Here is a 14,482-nt window from a genome sequence, read left to right as displayed (position 1 = left end):
AGCAATTTTTCAAAATTGAGGCATGCAGATGGACACAGTGAGGCTGAAAATGGGCACGCTGAGGCATGCAGATGGGCACAGTGAGGCTGAGGCATGCAGATGGGCACAGTGAGGCTGAGGCATGCAGATGGGCACAGTGAGGCTGAGGGATGCAGATGGACACAGTGAGGCTGAAAATGGGCACAGTGAGGCTGAGGCATGCAGATGGACACAGTGAGGCTGAAAATGGGCACAGTGAAGCTGAGGCATGCAGATGGACACAGTGAAACCTCGTACACACGCACGGTTTTCTCGGCCAGAACAAGCAAGAAAACTGCTGGCAGAGCTTTCTTGCCGAGTAAAACCGAGCGTGTGTACGAGGCTTTGAGGTTTCTCGTCGAGAAAACTGCCCAGAATCTAGACAAGAAAAATAGAGAACCTGCGCTCTATTTTCTCGTCGGGATTCTCGGCAGTGTTTTCCTGCCTAGAAACCCGAGCGTGTGTATACTTACCTGCCTCCATGGAAACCTGCGCATGCTCGAAACGACTTTCGCATGCGCGGTGGCTTTCAAGGCATAGGTAGGGAGAATCAAGATGGCGGCGACGTCACCGCGTTTGTTCTATTCAAAAGGTCGACGGTTCTTGCCAGGAATCTCGTCAGGAAAAACTACATTTTTTTCTGACGAGAATCCCCGCCGTGTGTACAGGGCTTGAGGCTGCAAATGGGCACAGTGAGGCTGCAGATGGGCACAGTGAGGCTGCAGATGGGCATTCTTGGCCCTATTTTCCGCTTACAGTAGCTGCTGCATTTCTCACCCTAGGATTATACTCAAGTCTATACGTTTTCCCATTTTTTTGTGGTAAAATTAGGTGTCTCGGCTTATATTCGGGTCGACTTATACTTGAGTATATACGGTACCCTGTCTCGGTGGGGCATCGGGTGACGGCAGCGAGCGGTGTCCTCCATGTGCCTCCTCCCGCCCTCTCCTCTTGATAGGCGTAAAATTGCGGCGCCTGTCGTTTTTAGCCAATCAGGTGACGGGTAACAGACCTGAATATCTGATTGCCGGTTCAGTGTTAGGAAAGTAAATATTCATTCGCTTTTCTAACACACCTGGGCGGACTGCGAGCATGGCCTTCGCAGTTCACCTATTTTGAAGCCTATTATAGCTTATGGCTCTAATCAGGTGCTTCAAAAACACCCCCCTGCCACTGTAATTTCCCCTTGAAATGCTTTCCCTGACTTGTTCATTCCCCGACTTAGTTGGAGTAGGCGGTACACTTTGGTGGCGGGTGGGTCAGCCACGCCTTGTGACCATTGACCTTTAGTAACCCGCCTTCTGACCTTTGACCTCTGGGGGAGGTCCCTATTCCAATTCCTGAGTCCTAGCCTTATACTTCAAGGGGAATAGGGGGTGGCAGCGGCGGTCATATCCATTGGTCATAGAAGGGGTGGCTGGAGAGAGGGTGGCGGTGCCCATACGCCCTTATGGACACACCGCCACTGGTGGGAAGAATGTTCCTTATACTTGTGGTCACTTGGAAGAATTACCCCCTTACAGATAGCTAAAAAGATCAATAGTGTCAGTGGGAATAATGTAAAGTATGGTAGCTGCGCTGTGAGGGAGGGAATGGGAAGGGGAAGTGAAAAGGGAATGGGGAGTGAAGGGATCGTGGGTGAACTAAACAGTGAAAGAAAAAAAGGGGGTATCTAATGATACTACAATGAACAATACAGATGAAAGTGAACCAACACCTTTACTCCTGTAAAGATTTAACATTGAAAATACATAGTAAAATGGCTACTACATATACAAACACCAAAACTAGCATAAAATAAGTGGAAAAAATGTGCAAAACTATCAAAAATCAGACATGTGATAAAGTCCTGTCCATAAATAAAGATCAGATCTAGCAGTCCAGTAATTCCTCCACAGAACAGTGTCTAGATGAAACACCTCCACCCAAGATGCAACGTTCAAAAATGAAATCTTCAGTGATGACACCTCTGATGTGCTAGCAGCTCACCTCACGGCTGTTTGTCCAAACAGCTAACAGAGATACTGATCACAGCTGGATGAGTGGGCTGAAAAAACACCTCCTCCTGACTCTTAAGACAGCTCTCAGTGGCCAATATGGGCCAGATTCACAGAAAAAGTACGCCGGAGTATCTGCTGATACTCCGGCGTACTTTCAAATTTGCCGCGTCGTATCTTTATTTGTCATTCACAAACAAAGATACGACGGCTTTTGGCTAGGATCCGACAGGCGTACGGCTTTGTACGCCTTCGGATCTTAGGTGTAATTTTCCGGCGGCCGCTGGGTGGAGTTTGCGTCATTTTCCAGCGTCGGGTATGCAAATTAGCTGATTACGGCGATCCACGAAGATACGCATGTTCGTCGCAATCTCTTACGTCGTCGCTAGTCTGTTTTTCCCGTCGTAAAGTTAAGAGTGCTATTTAGATGGTGTAAAATTACATCATCCATGTTAAAGTATGGCCGTCGTTACCGCGTCGAATTTTAAATTATTCTTTTTTTGAGTAAGACGTCCGGGAATACGAAAGTACGTTACGCACATCGCCGTTCAAAAAACACGTCGGGGCACCGTAATTTCGCGCAAAGCATGGCGGGAAATTTCCTAACGGAGCATGCGCAGAACGTTCGGCGCTGGAACGCGCCTAATCTAAATGGTACACGCCCCATTTGAATTAGGCGGGCTTGCGCTGGACGGCTTTACGCTTTGTGAATCAAGCACTTACGGCGAAAACTTGCGGCGGCGTAACGTAAAGGGGATACGTTACGCCGCCCAGATATTCGTGAATCTGGACCTATGTGTCATGGAAAAGAAAAGATATATGCAATGCATATAGCGTGACACTGTGAGGGTACCCTTCTATTTCTAGCGTCAGTGGGAACTTATCTAAGGCTCCATTCACACCTAGGCGTATTGTCGCCTGTAGCGCGACGCTATTGCAGCCTGCAATACGCTGGAGGGGTGATTTAACATTGTCGGTTATGGAGATGGTTCACATCTCCACGCCGAACGCCGAAACGCCAGAAGCTCAAAACAAGTCCCAGACCTTTTTTTCAGGCGGCTTTCGGCATAGCCGACAATGTTGATCACCCCTCCGGCGTATGTTAGGCTTAAAAAACGCCGCGTTTTGTCGCGGCGAATCGTGGGACAAAACGCTGCAATTTGTCGCGGCAAATCACAGTAACATACGCCGCGTTCAGGTGTGAATGCAGCCTAAGAGGCAGAAGTTGCTTATTGCTCAAGGAACCCCTTAGCAACCGCTGGAGGAACCCTACGGTTCCATGGAACCCTGGTTGAGAAATCCTGCCCTAGGGTAACCTTTGCATTGGGGAGGGGAACCCATTGTAAGGTTAGAGATTTTTCGTCTGCGGAGTTCACCTTTAGTCGCCTGTATGTAGCGTGCAATATTCTCCTTCTCCGGTCTCCCAGAGCCGGCGTTTAATATCCTCCCGTAACCCCTGATACATTATACCCTAATAATTGCAAATTCCCCTCCGTAATCGCTTTGCCACCTCTGCTGGGAGTCAGTTCCACAAAGCCACGTCCTAATTCCGCCTAATGATCCGGCAGCCGCCTCTCCCCAAAGCCTTGAGTCCGGTGCCGCTCCCCCCCGTAGAATCGCCTTTCCGCCGCGGCGCGGGAAGAATGAAAAGGAGGAGGATTTTCATCCCTCTGGGAGCCAGACCGGAATAATTAATGGGCTGAGACGGGATCAGGGGCTGCTTAAATTGGCTGGTAACAGCTCACAAGTAATTCTTGGCATTAATGGCCGTGTCTGCTGGAAGCATTTATTTCCTAATGGAGCTAATGCAGCCAGAACAGCTCCGGCGAGATGATGAATGGCACGAGGAGGGGGTGTCGGGGACGATGGGGGCCGTGAAATTGAAGGAGGAAAGTCGGGACACCTCGCTACAACCCACAGAAGTTGTACCTTAATGATCGGTGGGGGGAGGGGCTAGTCAATGCAGGGATAGGGAATTGGGGATAATAATGAGAAACTGGAACTAGTCTGGGAGTGAGATGGAATAACTCGCAGTAAGACGCAGACTCTGATTAGATGGAGTGTCACGGAGGCACCACACCATAAATATGTATTTGTTAGGACTTCCAAAAATAATTGAAAATGTGACAAAAAAAATATTAGTTTCTAAAGTTGCAGAAATAAAATAAATAAAAAATTGTTCAACAATCCTTATAGTGTCACTTTGAAAGAAATATGTAAAAATATGGGGCCAGATTCACGTATTTTGTGTTTGTATTTTTATCTTTGTGCGGGCGGAGCGTATCCTATTTACACTACGATTGCTGCTTGCCGTTGACCTCGGATTTGTACCTTGACCATTCTACTCCTTTGACCCTTTTGTACTCAGCTGCCAGATTGAAACCGACCCCGGCTTGGATCTCAACCATTCTTCTTCTGGTTAACCCTTTTGTACTTCGTTGTCAGAGTGGACTTGACCTCTGCTTGGATCTCAGACTAAGGCTTGCGCGGTGCTCTGCACCCCTGCCACCCGGTGTCCACCAAGTCTCCATCTCCAGAGGCTTCAAGGAAGGCCTCCCCACTACTTCAGTTTGTGGCCCTCGTGACACTCCCCTTCTTCTGGGCCTGTGAGAGAGCACAGCGCGCTTTGCAAATGCGCAATAGGGACCCCAGAGGCGGCTCTAGGCTTTGTGAGGCCTTAGGCAAAACTTGACATGGGGGCCCCACTAACGCCCTTCATGGGGAAAAATAATTAAAGGACAAGAGCCTTTTCCCCACAACCCTGGCCGGTGGTTGTGGGGGTTTGTGAGCGATGGGCTTTTCCGAATCTTAACAAGGCGGCCCCTGTGAGTGCGAGGCCTTAGGCGACCACCTAATTTGCCTAATTAAAGAGCCGCCTCTGAGGGACCCGGCTGTGAAGCCGAAAGACCACACTGCTAGGTTCCCTTACCAGCAATGGCGGCGGCAACACCCGACCCAGCGATCTGAAGCGGTGCCAACATAGCTGGGCTCCAGGACAGGTAAGTGTCCTAATGTTAAAAGGCAGCAGGTACAGTATGTGTAGTATCTAGTCTTACAGATTCAACTGGCCCTTTAAGGGCAACCATAATGCTGATGTGGGCGGCCCGCATTAAAATTAAGTTTGACACCCCTGGTCTAGAGGAACCATGTTGTCTACTGGCATGCCCTTCCTGACAAGACCCCCCTGAAGTCGCACAGTTGTACCTTCCTGAACGTCCATCAGGCATAGATGACCACTACGCTGTAATTAGCAGATAAGGTTCTGTTCTTAGTCTGTTGTGTTGGCGTTCTGTCTCTGCGTTTTATATGTCATACCCTACAAGTCTGCTTTCGGGGGTGGCACAGTCAGGTAAGGACAGTGAAGGAGCCAGAATGTGACTTGGTGAACTTTTCCTATTTAATGATTCACTAAGTGCGGAGGAGGAAGAGGCACTGAATGGCGCGAGATGAGGCTGACATGTAAAGTCAGACAAAACCCTATCATTACTACATGGAGAACGGTAAGGGGTCAGGCAAGAAGTGTGAGATTTAAATACTACGCAACCATCGCCGGCATACGGAACGGCTAATCCTACCTTAATAAAAGCATTTGTAGGAAATTGGAGCATTGGCATGTAGAAATCCAGAGCAACCAGATAAAGGTTAACGTCTGATATCCTTCCCTCAAAGGTGCAACATTTTAATTGGCTGCCATGTTTTATTGTGTAGCTCAGAGTCAGACCCCAAGCCGGTCTCGCTGCTTTTCCCAGGTTCTATTTCCTATTGGGTCAGGACCGCTGATAAGGCAGTACAGGCAGCCCTCCTGCACTGGGCCCCATAAGTTCAAAAGGGGGGCCCGGCACCTACCGAGCAGGAGGACCAACTGTACTGCCTTAATGCCGACTCTTGTAGCTCGCCATGTATTGCTGCCGGCTTCTCCTCCTTTTGCTCCCTCCGGCTGCACTGCAAAGAGGTCTGTGCCCTCCCCCCCCCCCATGTGCCTGACTGTTCTGATAAGGCAGAACAGCCAGCCCTCTTGTACTGGGCCCGGGGGCCCCATCAGTTCAAAGGGGGGGCCCGGGACCTACTGAGCAGGAGGACTAGCTGTACTGCCTTATTGCCAACTCTTGTGGCTCACCATGTAGTGCTGCCTGCTTCTTCTCCTTTTGCTCCCTCCGGCTGCACTGCAAAGGGGTCTGTGCCCCCCCCCCCCCATGTGCCTGACTGTACTGATAAGGCAGAACAGCCAGCCCTCTTGTACTGGGCCCGGGACTTACGACTTACGCAAACAACGTAAAATTTTCAAAACTCGACGCGGGAACGACGGCCATACTTGACATAGGATACGCCTCATATAGCAGGGGTAACTATACGCCGAAAAAAGCCTAACGTAAACGACGTAAAAAAAATTGCGCCGGTCGGACGTACGTTTCTGAATCGGCGTATCTAGCTCATTTGCATATTCCTCACGTAAATATACAGAAGGGCCACCTAGCGGCCAGCGTAAATATGCAGCCTAAGATACGACGGTGTAAGACACTTACGCCGGTCGGATCTTAGGGAAATCTATGCGTAACTGATTCTATGAATCAGGCGTATAGATACGACCGAGCGCACTCAGAGATACGACGGCGTATCCGGAGATACGCCGTTGTATCTTCTATGTGAATCTACCCCTGTAAGTGTAAGTGGTTAAAAAATCTACTAGTGTATGGCTAGCTTTTCACCACTTGCAGGCGTCTGCCTCTAGTCTCGTGGTTGGGTGACATCCCGCATTCTCTCCATTTCCTGCCCGTGTACGCGGGAAGTCCATTTGTTTACGGAGAAGAGACTTCAAAGACGTGACTGCTTCATTAAGTGTCACTTCCAGTTTGTACAAGCGGCCGCGGAAGTCAGAAGGTCACCTCATAACAAATGAAAATTGAAAAGAAGAAGAAGAAGAAAAAAAAAAGATGTTCTGAAGAGCGCGGAGAAGCCGCCTCCCACCGATAATATGAAAAGCTCTTTCCGGGAGAGTTTCGCCGCAGTAATGATGAAAGTCCTCAGTGCAACGCTATCAATGATTTTGGAACAAAATAAAAATAAAAAATATGGGAAGAAAACAAATAAATAAATAAATAATGAAAATATAATCAGGGAAAATAGGAGAGCTCTACAAACCGAGGCGCGTTGTGTCACGCAGGAAATGAACGCGCCAATTATTTCCTTCTAATGGGGGACAAATGTTAAACAAATTATTTGTATATTTTAGAACACAAATCCAATTACTACAATGTAGGCAAGAGGAGATCTGTATGAATCTGCTGTTTTCTTCTGATTAAATGTAGCCAATTTGCTCTGCGGGTTGGTGTTGTGTTTTCTGGATGCGCGGTTTGGCTTTAGTTAACCCCTTGAAGTAGATGAGAATTGTAACTGAATGGTATTTAGTTTGCTAAAATTCTGTGTATCCAGGGCTATGGATAAGGGGGTAACACCGGTTGTCCGGTACGGGGCTTAGGTCCCATCAGTTCAGCAGGGGGACCCGGACAGCAGCATCGTGGAAAGGAGAGTGTGACCGGTGCGGCGGGAAAATTACAGGAACCGATCCCTTGTATGGATCTCCCTGCAGAAACTGAAAGCTTCTCCTCCTCTTCCGCATGCTGGCTTTTAGCTGTTTGCAGGGAGAGCCAACCTGCCCTTTAGCACCCAAACCTGCCCTATACCACCCTAGCCTGCCCTATACCACCCTAACCTGCCCTATACCACCCCAACCTGCCCTTTACCACCAAAACTGCCCTATTCCACATTAACCTGCCCTATACACCCCAACGTGCCCTATACCACCCTAACCTGCCCTATACTACCCTAACATGCCCAATACCACCCCAAACTGCCCTATACTACCCTAACCTGCCCTACACTACCATAACCTGCCCTACACTACCATAACCTGCCCTATACTATCATAACCTGCCCTATACCACCCCAACTTGCCCTTTACCACCCAAACCTACCCTAACCTGCCCTTTACCACCCCAACTTGCCCTTTACCACCACAACTTGCCCTTTACCACCCAAACCTGCCCTATTCCTCATTAACCTGCCCTTTACCAACCTAACCTGACCTATACCACCCTAACCTGCCCTTTACCATCCCAACCTGCCCTTTACCACCCAAACTTGCCCTTTACCACCCAAACCTGCCCTATACCACCCTAACCTGCAATTTACCACCCCCAACCTGCCCTATACCACCCTAACCTGCCCTATACTAACCTAACATTCCCTATACCACCCCAAACTGCCCTATACCAAGCCAACCTGCCCTATACCACCCAAACCTGCCCTATACCACCCTAACCTGCCCTTTACCACCACAACCTGCCCTATACCACCCTAAACTGCCCTATACCACCCTTACATGCCATATACGACCCTAACCTGACCTTTACCACCCCAAACTGCCCTATACCAAGCCAAACGGCCCTATTCCACACTAACCTGCCCTATACCACCCTAACCTGCCCTGTACTACCATAACCTGCCCTATACCACCCCGAACCTGCCCTTTACCACCCTAACCTGCCCTATACCACCCTAACCTGCCCTATACCACCCTAACCTGCCACTATACCACCCCATACTATCAATTACACGGGCCGGTTTGGGATGTGCCCCGTGACTGTGCACTGCCTGCAGGGTGCTTGGCAGGATAGACATGGGGGGGGGGGTGACATCATGTTTTATCACAGCCCTACCAACCCAATTGACGCCACTGTGTGACGCTGCCTCATTATGGGGTGCACGCCATCAGCGCCCCCCAGAACCATGACCGATCGGTCACCTACTGATGATTAGGAGCAAGTAGGCGTGGCTCCTGTGCGGCCATCATGATTGGAAGCCCTGTCCCTGGTCTGGATGGTGTAAATGGGTTACAAAAAAAAAAAATCAAAGGCCATCGACCAAAGTATGCGATTCACACATTAGGAAGATGAATTTTGCTTCCTGTTTATATTTGGAGCTCTGCTTTAAATATAACCAGCGACTTACGCGTCAGCTTTTCGCCGGGGTTCGTGCAACTTCTCTAATTGGGAAAACAACTTGTAAAAAGTAAATTACACGGTCTGGTCACCCAGAGATCAGCCGCTCGTTACCGCTCCGTATATTGCACATAAATATGTACGTCTGCACCGGGAGGACGCCGCGCGGCGGAGTTCGCAGGTTTCTGTAAACAGCAGGAATTTGTGACTAATGCGTGGGACAAAATCTACCTGAGGGCTGAAGACCAATTATCAGCTTTGGATGTGAAGAAAGGGAAAAAGGAAAGAGTTTTCTGGAGTTTCCGGGAAGATATTTACCGTGTGTGTGTGGGCTTCATTGCTCCGTCCTATTAGGGCCATCTGCTCCCTCCTGCTGGACCTATCAGCTGGCACAGCCAACGCTTGCCAGCGACGGAGGACGTCAGCCAAGAGCGGCAGTGAAATTCATCCATCGTACAGTCTCGCACTTAATTATTGATACTGTATGCCACCCGCTGAGAGCAAATATTGGCCTTACGTAACCATTTGCCGACCGGCTCACGCCGATATACGTCGGCAGAATGGCACGGCTGCGCAAAGCAACGTATGGGCACATTGTTCCCTTTAAGAGCCGCCGTGGCGCGGCAGGGGACCCGATGGCGCGGGCGCGAGAGCCAGCACGGGGATTTGTGTGTGTAAACACACAAATCCCTGTTCTGTCAGGGGAGAGGAGAGACAGATCGTGTGTTTCTACTACAACGGAACCTTGGATTACGAGGATAATCCGTTCCAGGAGAATGCTTGTAATCCAAAGCACTCGCATATCAAAGCGAGTTTCCCCATAGAAGTCAATGGAAACAAAGATAATTAGTTCTGCATTGACTTCTATTGCATGCAATACCGCATGTGGCCAGAGGCGGGGGGGGGCGACAGAGAGACTCGTAAATACTCGGAGATAGTTCGGCTGAACTCGGAAACGGCTCCGAACCGGTCCGAGTGTCACTGGCGCCATCGAACCTCTGGCCAAATCTGGTACTGCACACCCCAAAAGCTTAAATCCTGTTTGTTTTGCGTAACTTGTAAACCAAGGTTCCACTGTATATAGCAGTGATGGCGAACCTTGGCACCCCAGATGTTTTGGAACTACATTTCCCATGATGCTCAACTACACTGCAGAGTGCATGAGCATCATGGGAAATTTAGTTCCAAAACATCTGGGGTGCCAAGGTTCCCCATCAACGATATGTCTCCTCCCCCAGTCAGTCCCATCCCCCACACAGTTAGAACACACATGAGGGAACACATTTAACCCCTTGGTCGCCCCCCTAGTGTTAGCCCCTTTGCCTACCAGTGACATTTACACAGTAATCACTCTTTTTTTATAGCACTGATCGCTGTATAAATGTCAATAGTCCAAAAAATGTGTCAAAAGTGTCCGATCTGTCCGCCGCAATGTCGCAGTACTGCTAAAAATCCCAGATCACCGCCATTACTAGTAAAAAAATAAAAAGTAAAAAAATGCCATAAAAATTCCCAAAATCTTTCCCATAGTTTGTAGACGCTATAACCTTTGCGCAAACCAATCAATAAACGCTTATTGCAATTTGTAGAAGAATATATATTGGCCTGAGGAAGAGGCGTATGCAAGGGGTGTGCCCAGTGTGCCTGGGCACACCCTAATCCTGAGGTTGGCAACCCGTCAGTCGCGATCTACCTGCCGATCGTGGGCAGGTGGCAGGTAAACCGCGATCCTTCCTTGCTGACCCCCAGAATCTGGACAGGAGGGGCAACAGGGGTGGAATTTAGTAGAACCGGTCTGTATTTTCCTCTTGCAGCAGCTGAAAGTAGGCTTCTCCTCCTCCCCCTCTCCCCGATATTCAGCTGCCGCAGAGGGCAAAAAATAGGGGATCGGTATCAATATATGCCACCGCTGCCACCCCTCATGTCCCTGTTCATCTTCTTTCTGCTGCCCGGGTCCCCCTTGTACCAGAGCCAGATTAGCCACTTGACAATGTGTTGCCAGGGTCTGCAGTTGGGATTTTTAGACCTGCACTGAACAGCTTTGGGATGCAGAAGGACACCCACCCATGCACAGGGAGAACATGCAAACTCCATGCAGGTAGTGTCCTGGATCTCAACCAATGACCCCGGTGCTACAAGGCATATGTGCCAACCACTAAGCCACTTTTCTGCCCCGTAGCCCATACCAGGCTAAAAGAGTTCTCTTTGCAGTTGAATTCTGACTGATGGTTGTATCTGCACTATGCTCCTCACATTGTTTTATTAATTATGGCCAGGCCTGTCAGAAAACTCGAAGACGTGGCAGCGCCTGTTTATCCCTCACAAATTATTGTTTTCCACATACATATTATATAGATTACTAATAAATAAGCAATAGGTTATGCTGTGTGATAAGGCTCGGCAGGGTTACTTCCATAAACTATTTATAGTATCTCAGATGAGGTTCCTCCTCGTTATAAAGAGATCAGCATAAAACAGAATCACAGCACAAGCAATGTTGTGGCTTGGAGCCACGTACGCTGCGCCACCGAGTAAATAATTAAGGGGCAGATACGGCTTCGGTATTTTGATCGTTCATGAGACATGGAAGCATGGTGTGGCCATCGGACCATTCTGCAGGACCACCAGGCCTTTCCAATGATTACCAGGCCTTTCTCAGATTACTGAGACAGATAAGGGAATAGAGATGAGCAATACTTATCAGTCCTCAGATGAACGCAGCTGGCCTCAGGGTTCCACGATGGGTGTGGCAGCAGGATCCACATTAAGGGAAAGCCTAATGGACTTAGTGGCAAACAGCAATGACTTAAAGCCCAACTCCAGGCTCTGTGCTCAACCCCCAGAGAACCCTTTCCCACTCCCTAAAGCCCCACCCCAGAGGTCTCCCCTTGGAAGGGACCTTCATGGCAGAATAATCAGACATTACGTTAGGATTAAAAAGATTTTGAAATGGCCTGGTAAGGCTTGCATGGATTCTCGCTTCTCTGCCTTTTGGCTAAGATCAAGTGTAGTATCTGTTCTTATCAGTTGCCAAAGGATGCGCTGAAGCACCTCCTACATGGGAGGGTGGATGCAAATCCAATGGCGTCATTGCACCTGGAAGGACGGTTTCGGGAGGGATTAGTGGATTACTACGTTGCGACCGAGTCGGGGGTAGGCCACTGTCGAGTCTGAGCCGTCTGGAAGGGTGCTTCTGGTGAGGATGAGTGGCTGCATTTGGTCTTATTCTGGCCTTCTGGTTGGTGTCGGTGTAAGTGCTGTCCCTGTCGGTGATTTGGTTGGAGGAGCTGGCGTAGCCCTGTAATTTGAGACAGGGTGAGGCCATACTAATCCGCCGGATTGAGGGGGTCCTAGAAGGGCTAGTACCAGGAGGCTGTAGGATAGACGGCTCTCCCTGAGAAAACCTGGAAGGGGCTCTCGGCAGGGATGGAGGGCTGCACTGATCCTGTCGGGGGGTCGGATAGAAACTTGAAAGCCTATGGTGCATGTGCCCCTGGAGTGGCAGTCCAGGAGTACCAGAAAGTCACTTTGAGGGTCACATTGATTTGATGGTACCACGGTCACTGCACCAGATCATGCTTCTTTTTAGCACCTGCCTCCTGGGCTGTGCCTTTTGGCTGGGATCGGAGGAATTTGTTATTCCTGGCCGGAGGGCCTGGCCATTGTATTGCACAATGGCCACTTTTCACTCTCCTTCTCCACTTATTCCTCCCCCACTTTCTTTTATTTATTCCTTATGTGTGTCACGTTTTGTATTTTTATGTTTGCCTTCGGGGGAGCCCCACCTCGTACTTGGGTGGGTCTGTTTCGGCAGTCCCTCCAGAGAATGGGGTCCGTCTGGTTTAGGCCAGATGGACCAAGTGTATGTACCCTTTTTCCCTGTCAGGAGCGTAACGCCCTGGGGGATTCAGGGCAAGGCCCTCTCATTTCAGAGGGCTTGTGTACACGTTTTTGTGTCACCTCTTTATGTTGTGCACATTTTTTTGGCACCGGGTGAAGTTTTTTTGAGTGTTACACACGCCATGGGCTTTCAATAAAAAAAAAAAAAACAGCTTGGAGACAACCCCCTTCCCGCAGTGCAACCATTCCCGTATTCCAGCTAGCCATCAACTGGAATACACCAGAGGGGCCCATACTACTGATGAGCCCCCCAACACTTCCACTCATATGTTTCCTGCCCCCATCAACGACCAAATACCACTGCCGTTACTATCACTGCTACGACAAACCGACATGGACAACAAAATAAATATAGGGAGGGAGGGAAACTGCTTCCTTCTCACTGTCCCTTCGACTGCTGACCAGAAGTCCCCGCCTCTCCCTTAAATAATACCCCACTCCCTTCAAACCTTCTTCTAGACCGTCCAACCCCTTCCTGTTCCTTTCCCAGTTACCCTTTAGTTGCTTCCCTTCCACACTGTCATGACATGTTAAGGTCAGATTCTCAGTAATAACCCACCTGTTATACTTCAAACTCCCCAACACCCCCCAATTACCCAATAAAGCGACTGACAGGGTTGTGGAGTAAAAATTGTCCTTACGGCCTATTTATTTAACAATTTCTAAGCTTAAAATAAATAACCATTTTAAATAACATCAGATAAACTTTTCCATATGTTGGTGGTCTTGGAGGCAACGACACACAAATTGGTCACTGGGACAAAACCATTTAACTTAGGCCTCCAGTCGCAAGACACCGACTCAGAAGCAGTAGCCAGGTCCGCAGTGACCTACCATTTTACCCCTTCCTGGTTAAACCCTCATTAACAGAAAGGTACCCGATAACCCCATACCACAGATGGGTACCACCATTTTCTAAAACTTCCAGCCTTTTCCTCCTCTTTCAGAGACCCAACACTGCCACCACCATTCCGAACTCCCAACTGCATCCCCCCGCCTACAACTTGGGGGGTTTGGGTGGGAAGCTTCACCTCTTGTTAATGGAGGACTGACGAAACGTCACTTACTCCCCCTAGCTAGTATGTTGAGCATCACCGCTAACCCCCAAGTCACCAACCCTTTTCCTAAAGGGGGAACTACCTGCTCTGCTTGTACTGAACTGTCCCACCCTGTCATGCCGTCCCTACGCCTATTTTGTTTCTTTTCTGCTCCGGGACTCTCTTGCCCGGCCCTGCACTATTCTCTTCTTTCTTTATTCCGGGCCTCACTATATATCACACACTGAATGGGAACTCTTACATCTACAATGCCTTAAAAAAGGCCTTCTAGGATTTTTTGCAGCAGAATTGGAGTGACTAATGCTGCATACACACTGTCAGACATTCCGACAACAAAACCGTGGATTTTTTTTTCTTTTTTCCGACGGAATGTTGGCTCAAACTCGTCTTGCATACACACGGTCACACAAATGTTGTCAGAAATTCCGAAATGTCAAGAACGCAGTGACATACAACACGTGCGACGGCACTAGAAAAGGGAAGTTCAATACCAGTCGTGTTAGTAGACGTT

The 14,482-nt window shown here is 49.1% G+C and overlaps 1 pseudogene; it reads left to right on the top strand.

Moving 5' to 3' along the window:
- The first annotated feature begins 11,988 nt into the window (after positions 1-11,988).
- Positions 11,989-12,096, top strand: LOC120919650 (annotated as a pseudogene).
- The last annotated feature ends 2,386 nt before the right edge of the window (positions 12,097-14,482 follow it).

The sequence above is a fragment of the Rana temporaria genome, chromosome 12, assembly GCF_905171775.1.
Source record: "Rana temporaria chromosome 12, aRanTem1.1, whole genome shotgun sequence".
In the NCBI taxonomy this organism is placed as follows: domain Eukaryota; kingdom Metazoa; phylum Chordata; class Amphibia; order Anura; family Ranidae; genus Rana; species Rana temporaria.
Note: the sequence above shows the minus strand (reverse complement) of the source record. Positions and strands in the feature narration are given on the sequence as shown.